A 9439-nucleotide genomic window follows, 5' to 3' on the forward strand; every position below is an offset into this window, starting at 1 on the left:
AAAGATAGGGATTAAAACAATACTCTACGAGAAGAACTTAAATGGACAAACCGTAGACACTAGGTGGAGATACAACATGGCCCTTCCCCAAAAAGACACAGAAGACAATCACAGAAAAAACATAAAAAAATTGGTGGATACCGAAACCATAGTAAAAAAGAGAATAACAAGAGAAAGGGCCACAAAACGGCAACGCTCAAATCTCCCTCCGTATAAAATAGTGTGAATATTGTAAACTTTGTAAATATTGCAAATAATTCTACAGGACACCCCTCCCTTCCCCTCCCCGTCCACCCTCACCGACCCCTTTCCAAAATCCCACAGCCCCTCCGAAACCGAATAGACTAACGAACTGTCCTGTTTTTGCGACCAGGTTTTCAGGACAGAGATACAAAGAAAAAACTACATCGTATATACGCACCGCTCTATAGCGACTTAAATCCAATTTCTATATTGTAAAGCTAAAAAAATGTAATTCCGACATACAAAATATTGTATGCCTATGTCGTACCGTCATGTATCGGTATTTTTGCCTAAACAGTCCCACAACCAAAGTTCATTGTTTATGGTGAACAGCATGCCAATGTAACATTCTGTTAAGGTATAGAGAGGAATCGGAAAAGTAAATGATTTACTTTATTCACAACAGCTATACATATATATGTCGGGTTTACATTAGAATTAGAGTTCGGGGCGTGAAACGAAACTTCGTTCGGATTATACATTGTCGTTATGCAATAGAGAAGACATTGACTAGTGCAAATACGATTATTATAGAATTGGACAAGTAACCGCGGTAATTAGATACTCGAGAAACTAATGACAATGATCCTAGGTTCAATAACGAATCCGCGGTCGACCGGATGATAGATGAACGTGCTCACAAAAACTAAGTCGGACGCGTAATATTCACTGGTCGTAAGGTGTTACTCTTTTCGTCGATGAGATCGCAAGAAAGAGTGACTTTCTGTCCCAACGATGCCACAGAGGAAAAACTACGATGGGGTGTGTCTAAGGACACGAGATCATGGGATTCATCGGGGATAGCCTTCGTTCGGAAAGGAAGGGAAATTGACGTTGCTGCTAATTGGTCAATCTCCATATCGGTAGTTAAAAAAAGATGCTAGCCGCCCTCGAGGGAAAGTTGCAAGTGGGAGACGCCGTTCGTTGAAAAAATAGGTCTCCCCTATCTTCCCGTAGTTGGGACAAAGACTGTTTGCCTGTTTGAAGGACTGATCGAGACTTCAGTCTTTCGGTAACGGTCTAATCGCACACTTGCAATCTTATTGCAGAATAAAGGTATCTGGAACTCTGGTTCAAGAGCCCAACATTTCTTTTTATTATTATTTTTCCCACTATTTTTACGTGACACTATCTTCGTTTTTTTATTAATTATACTTTAAAACGAATAACTTTAATGTATCATGTATTTTTGTTATAATGTACGAAATAATTATAATTTATCAACAAGCATCGTTATAAATATCATTCTAAACATCACAAGGAATCATTATAAACATCAGTTCTCTTTATTGGCATAATTATAAACTACAATAAGTTTTGGATCATTATATTACTACATTTTATATGTAGAAAACCGAAAAGTTTACCTTTTAAATATGTGCATATAAAAATAAATATTATTTATAATAATATTTGCGCGTATAGGGTAATAGTTAAGCGAATCATTTTATGGGATGTCTATATTTGTTTCATGTACATTAAGCAATAAGCTGCACAACCTACCTGAGCGATAAAATGTGTGTATATTTACATATCTGAAAGTTCTTCGATAAAATGAGAAATTATAAGTTAGAGAAGTAAAGTAAATTAGAGAGAAATATGAGAAGTAAAGAGAAAAATGAAATACCAAGAGATCGAAATAATAAGAAATATAACATGTGTAGTAATTGAAATAATCTACGACATAATACTATGTTGATTGATCTCTTTATCATTATATTTAACATTAAATCATATAAATATTAAAACATCTCTGCAAAATGTGCCCGAGTCAGCTCTTTTCTGGAACTCTCTTCAGATCACTCACTTGTAGCAACAAGTAATTCAACAATTATTGAAAACTAAATAGATCTACTCACAACGACCTCACAAATTATCAGTGCTTTCGAGAAGTTTTAACCTTTTCGCTTCGGGTGCCGCTTATAGGCGGCGACCACGCGATATATCAGGCATATACCAGTGCCATCTTGTAAATATGTAAATATGTAATATATTACCTGTAATTTTGTAAGCCTTTTCATATTAAAGATGTAAATTATACTTATCATATTGGAGCAAAGATTGTTTTATTATTGTTTTATTCAGTAGAATTCTTATTTAAAACTTAGGAAAACATTTACACAGCAATCACGCCACTGTGCGCATTTGTGGTGCACGCCTCCGTACAGGAAGAGCACTTAGGCGGACTGGACTGCCGAAGCGAAAGGGTTAAACATCCCAAGATCGACTTCAGTACCGCTAAGAACAAACGAAGATTTTGAAGCAGGTATGGAATATTTGAATAGCAACATAATAAATGCGATCCGTTCTACTACACCTGATGAAGAGTCCGCAAGCAAACAGGACTATCCAGATTCCATAAAAAGGAAAATTACAGAAAGACATAAGCTCAGAAGAATATCGCAAAGCAATCGAGAAGCAAGAGGAAACGCAGGTTAAACGAAGCAACAAGAAAAGTGACAACAATCCCTCAGAAATTCAAAAACAACTGTTTCTAGAAGTATCTATGGAACTTGTCTCTTACAATAGACTGTAACTATTCTTTTTTGTAGATATTCAAGAAATTCACTTGTTCATCGTAAATTATTTCTGCGATCCATTTGTCGCAAGGAGGACACGATACCCTACACAGATAAAGCAAACTTAGTTGTGCATTAGCCGAAGTATTTAAGTCACTTTCTTCTATTGAAATCGGCAGGTACGCAGAAAAATACCAGGAAAAAACGACAACACATCCAAACAAATTGACCGCCGAAACAAACAAAACTCTCATAGATAGAAGACAAAAAGAAAACATCCCATTGACCTCACTAAAGAAATAAAATAAACAAACTGAAAGATGGTATCCCGCTGGGCGTAGCCATCTAAATGCTATTTAGCAATTAAACAAGAAAAATTTACCAAATGTCTAGCTGGACAAATTGTAAAGTACAAATTAAATAATAATAATAAAAAAACACTTTCTTCTACCAACGAAGCAGAAATATTTGTATATTTATAAATCATATTTGTGATAATACATGAAATTTTTGTAAATCACCTTTCTAGATATTTTTTCCTGTAAAACCATTCACAAACTCAGAGGTCAAAGAAATGATCTATTAGCATTTTAACCCCCAAAAAGCACCGGGATACGAATTGATAAGTAAATAAAACGATTAAGGGAGTGTTCGGAATTAGAATGTTCTAAAACAGCCACATTTTGTGATTTTTTTAGAAGGGAAAGAAAGAAACGAATCTGTTGAATTTTGAGGTATGATTTTATATATATTTAACGAATACAAACAAATTTTTTTTTAAGTAAAAAGAAAAATTATAACAGATTTCTAAGCCCATTTAATGAACTGCACTTTTCAATCGGCGGGACAGATCCACCTCGTAATTCTTGACCGTAATTCTAATAATCTAAATCTAGATCGTGAAGTTAAAATCTTCTGTTATAAATTAATAATTAGACCTATTTATAACTTATGCTAATCCCATACACTATAAAATCTCTACCAGTGTGATGGAAAAGGCAAGGCTAGGCATCTTGAAAATAAGTGCATTAGAAGAGGCAGGAATTCTTTTAGAACGGCCATCTCTTACTACAAGAATTATAATAGCAGCAAAAATATATTGTTAAGAGCTTCATAATGGATTTAATAATAATGATTTAATTGGGGGAATTATTTACCTTTACCTCTTATATTTTGAGAGGGCTATGAAAAATATACATTTCCTTCAAGAGGTTAATTAGAACACTTCCTGATATACATTGCCACATTAAGAATCAAATACTTCCCAATCATCTAGAAGCTCGGAGGGGCAGCCAGCTGCGCTCGTTAAGGCCCAGAACTGAAGACGACGCGTTGCGAGTTCGAAACCTCGGTATAAGGACATCTCAAAAAAGGGGACGGAAAAACCAAAATTTTTCTTAAAAGTTATATACTGCAGGCAAGCGGCCAGCCCCTCCCTTGCGTGTGTTCTGGGTATACTTTCTAGGAATATTTGGTTAAAGGTGCTTGGTGTTCAGCACACAGGGGTCGTCCGACGATCAACTCGCGCTGGTACCAATGTCCCGTTCGTGGAGGTTTTAGCCGGTAAAAATCCGGCACTACCTTCTGCCCGTCCCCACAGGGTTGTAAGGTGTCTATGAAGATTTCCTCCACGTAAAAAAAAAAAAAAAAAATTTTTTTTGTAGTACGGAAGAAGACACGTTTAACACTCCCGTAGACAAGGATGGATCACATATATAAATGGTAAGGCACTGTCGCCTTTCGTCGGGACTTATCAGATCTTTTTGGAGGGACCGCGAAGGGCTTCCGCTATCCTTCCGGATAACACAGGTTATCTGTTAACCTTTTCTTGTGGCAAATGATCTTTACAGCTACATCCTTTCGAGCATTGCATTTCGAACAATATATTAGACGCGAATTTAGATGTTTGATCCATTGACATCGTGTAATCAAAAACGAAATAAGAAAGATAAAAAAATTTGATATACAACACAGTATTACCGAGTAAATTTACACTATTAATTACCAAATTCCAGACTTGAACAATATAATCATAGGCAAAACTTGGATACATACCGGTGGTTAGAAGGTGGCGCCTACTGACATTCTGAATCAACTTCAGTAAACGTATTTCCTTGAATGATGAAATTAAAAATGTTACACGAGTAGCGGTAATATCGTAAACTGTTTATAATTTAATTAGACATAATGTTACTTATATGCTTGTAAAAAGTTTCTATTTGTAAATTGGTTCGTTAATTATTTTGTTTTACTTTATTTATATGATCATATATTACTTTATATCCATTTATTTCATTTTATGTTTCTTTATCTCCTTTATTTATTTTATTTCATTAGCATAATTTTCTTTAATCTGTTCTATCTTTTCTAATAATCTGTGAGTACTGTAATTTTAAAGCCATTGGTTTGAATTCATTATAACTAATATTTTATTGATCTGCGGCATTTCAGTCAATATCACACCATTATGTTATTATTATTATTATATTATAATATTATGTAGTTATTATTATATTAAAACTGTTTTGTGAATAAACGCTAAAAAAGGTACACATTATACAGTTGTTCATCGAAATCGTTACAAAGTTACGTAGTATCTAAACACCCGACGCAACACTTAAAACTCGTTTGTCGGAAAATAGCAGCATTGCTGTCAATGACATTAGCATAGTCGTCTGTGCTATGTGTATCAACACAAGCGTCGGACGCGTGTATCAGCTGTTGTTGCTATGAGAGTGGTGCAGACAGGCGATCGATGTTGTCCATACAATTCGGATTTAAGACTCAGACTGCGGATTTTAGACGCAGCCGCGTAAGGCGCTATGGAAATTCCATCTTTAGACGATTGTCAAACATTTACTTACATACGTTTAAGGCGGATTCAATATTTGAAAATTTTTGAAAATCAGTTGGAAGTAAAATTTTCAGAATTAAAAGACAGACGTGTGTTTATAACTTCCAACATCAGAAAGTTTTTTATTGCGAACGAAATGTCATTTAGATATGTTAAATCTTACACATTAAACCTTCAAAGGAGCAACTCGATTACAAAAATAGTTTCTGGATTCCACTTTCATGAAAATGAGCAATACCAGCTATCCATAACCAGCTATCGACGAGACAAGCCAACTTTTTTTCCAGAAATTCCCTGTAAGCCACGGATAGGATAGAAACAAGAGGAATCGTGTACTATTGGTTTGGCATTTAAGTGATTGCAGATTTTGCCATTAAGTGGTAATGACAAGATCCGCAATCATTTAGTTGCCAACCTAATGTATTATAGTTTGAATGTATATGTTGATATTAAAACTATTCGATTCTTCGATCCATACTATGGAATCCAACATCCAAAATAGTAGGGAAGACAATTGACAAAAGATGAATGGATGAAATAATAGCTAAATCCCTTTTTTTTGGTACGTGGAGAAATCCTCATGGACGCTTTGTTGGTGCTGCAGCAGCATAGCAGTGTCGGATACTTACCGACTAAAACTCCACGATGGCATGCCTACGTGTGTGACAGGAATACCACGGGACCTTTTACGAATTACCGCTGGTGCACTCTCCTAAAAGTGTCCTAACTGATTAATTTCACGCTAGGGGACGCCATTACTGCTAGCGCCCCCTCCCGTGCTAGAAGGGCTGAGCGGGGCACAGCGGTCAAGGTTCTCTTCCTCGGCCGCAATAAAAAATTTTTGTTTTTTTTTATGTTTTTCTTTCTTTTTGTCCTTCCGTTTCAGTTGGTAGTGATTGCCTGTGTTTTTTATTTTTTCTTTTTTTTTCGTGGAGAACGTTCTCATAGACAACCTTTTACCTCTCCATCTTACCGGCCGGGGGCACAGAGCGGTGGCAGAGGGTAGTGTGTCGGCCGGACTCTTACTGGCTAAGATCTCCACAGTCGAAATGGTAGGAACATGGTCGGAAGTGTGAGTGTTCGTCGGCTCTGGGGTGCTTACCAAGCAACTCTACCAAGCACTCTCAGTAAGTATACCAACAACACATGCAAGAGGAGCTGACCGCTTGCCTGTTGTATATTACTTGTAAGGGAAATTTTGGTTTTTCCGTTCCTGTTTTCAAGTTCTCTTTGCCAAGGATTCGGACTCGCGACGCGTCGTCTTCAGTTCTGGGCCTTAACGAGCCCAGCTCGTTACCCAACATTGATTCTTAATGTGGCAATGTATATCAGGAAGTATTCTAATTAGCCTCTTGAAGGAGATGTACATTTTTCATAGCCCTCTCTAAATACAAGGAGTAAAGGTAAATAATTCCCTCAATTAAATCATTATTATTAAATCTATTATGAAGCTCTTAATAATATATTTTTGCTGCTATTATAATTCTTGTAGTAAGAGATGGCCGTTCTAAAATAATTGCTGCTTCTTCTAATGCACTTATTTTCAAGATGCCTAGCCTTGCGTTTTCCATCGCACTGGCAGAGATTTTATAACATATGGGATTGGCATAAGTTATAAATAGGTCTAATTAATAATTTGTAACAGAAGATTTTAACCTCAAGATGTAGGTCCGATGCAAATGATCGAATTTGTTTACTTCGTTGGAAATTTGATTGAGGTGCATTCTATACGATTGTACAGTTTTAATGATTTTTGGAGCCGTTTCAATTTTTGTTAGGATTTCTTCTAGACTTTCATTTGAGGGTAAAGCTATAGTTTTGAGATTTGTTTTCTAAGCTATATTGGTTTTTAATTTATTGTTTTCATCAAAAAGTTTATCTATATTTTTATTTATTAATTCTAAATCATCGTCATCCAGAGTTCCAAATAGATTGCTAGAAATGGATCCAACAAAATTCAATAACTCTCTTCGGTAACGAGTGGGTGTCATAAGTTTAATATGCATTACTAAATTGTCTAAATTTCTTTCGTGAGCGCGAGTAATCATTTCATTGAAAGACTGGCATTCACTCGTACAATGCTCTGTTAACATTAGTCTAAATCTTTTAATTTCGCTTAGTTTTGCATATATATCCTTAATGTCTAAACATATAATTACGTTTACAGATTCGCTATATATGTATGCATGAGCTAATTTTTCTTGATATATAGAACGTTTAGCTTAGCTATCTATGAAGAAGATGAAGACCGTCCTGGAAAGTAAGGTTTAATACGATTACCATGTATTTTCCTAATCGAGTCATTTACCATTATTTCGTAATAAAGGGTTTTTACTTTTTCAATGGTGTATGGCCCTAGCCATTCGGTATCTAACTTGTGTTCTTTATGATCGTTATGAACTAATACTAAATCTCCTTCTCTAAAAATGGATTGAAGTTTAATAATTTTTTTTTATCTCTTTCATATCTTTGTTAACTCTTCATTAGAGTTTCTCTGTCTTTAAGTAGTTTGGCAGCTCATTCTCGATTCCTGAAGCTAACATCATCAGCGTATGTTCTTTGGGGATTCTGGGATATGGTAGAGGGGAGATTGGCCTCATGTCCAAATGTGAGTTCGAAAGGGGTATATCCAATGGCATCATGAACCATTATGTTATATGCTAGACACACAAAATTTAGGTTTTGATCCCATTCTGTTTCATTGTCGTTTTGTATAGCTTTTAACATGTCGGATATTACAGCACGTGTTCGATCTAAGCTTCCGTTGGATTACGGGTGGAATGAGGTGGTTTTTATATGTTTGATTCTAAATGCTTCTTCGTATCGTTGCATTAGTTCGCTAATGAAACTTTCGTTTCACGGTTTACGTTTGGGTGCGGAGAATATATAAATGTAGTGATTCAGTAAAGCGTTCCAGATTGATTGGGTCTGTTGTTGTTTTTAAGGGTACAAGTAATAAATATTTGGTTAGTTCATCGTGTATAGAGAGAATGTATTGGTTTCCTGCCTTGGTCTTTTTCAATGGACTTATCAAATCCATAGCGATTTTGTCGTTAGGTTCTAATGGGGTGTCAGTTATTTGTGATTCTTCCTTTCCTCTTATCCGAACAGTCTTTGATGTTTGACACGTCGCACAAGTTCCTATTCCAGTTTTTATTCTGTCCATTAGGTGTGGGATATTATATTTGTCATTGATTTTGTCGTACGTCTTTTGCATTCCGGGATGTCCTATCAAGTCATGATTTTCTTTTAGTACTTGTTCTATCTCTTCTTCACTTAAACTCTGTATTGGTTCGTAAGCAAATTCTATGTCGTCGCTTTGGTCATTGAAAAATAAAAGAAGTCTTCTTATGTGTGCTTTTTCTTGTGCGTTTAAGTTAATGTCTCCTATTCCGATCTTTCTACTTGTTTGAAGTATGTTTGATATTTTCTGTAACCATGTGGTTTCGTCATATGGGCTTAGATCGTTTTTGTTAATTGGAAAAAGTAGTCTTTGCTAGATGTTAGTTTTAATAATTTTGGTATTTCTTCTGATTTTTCCCAGTGTTTGAATCGTTTTAATAAAACGTCAGTTTGTGTTATCGCGTGTATTCTGGATAGGGCGTCAGCGACTGTGTTTTCCTTTCCATTTACGTAATCCATGTCATATTCGTACTCCTCTAATTTTAGTCTTCATCGAATCAATCGGCTAGAGGGTTCCTTGCAGTTGTGTAGCCATTTAAGAGCTTGATGGTCTGTTTGAATTTTGAATTTGCGGCCTAGTAAATATTGTCTAAGTCTTTTAACTGCCCAAACGATAGCTAATAATTCCTTTTCTGTCATA

At 35.7% G+C, this 9439-nt stretch overlaps 1 non-coding gene across 1 annotated transcript; it reads left to right on the top strand.

Annotated features, from left to right (window-relative positions):
- The first annotated feature begins 4420 nt into the window (after positions 1–4420).
- LOC126875646 (U6atac minor spliceosomal RNA) lies at positions 4421–4527 on the top strand. Its single transcript, XR_007693610.1, has one exon. It is a non-coding gene; the product is annotated as a U6atac minor spliceosomal RNA (small nuclear RNA).
- The last annotated feature ends 4912 nt before the right edge of the window (positions 4528–9439 follow it).

This window comes from Bombus huntii, chromosome 18 (genome assembly GCF_024542735.1).
Source record: "Bombus huntii isolate Logan2020A chromosome 18, iyBomHunt1.1, whole genome shotgun sequence".
NCBI lineage: Eukaryota > Metazoa > Arthropoda > Insecta > Hymenoptera > Apidae > Bombus > Bombus huntii.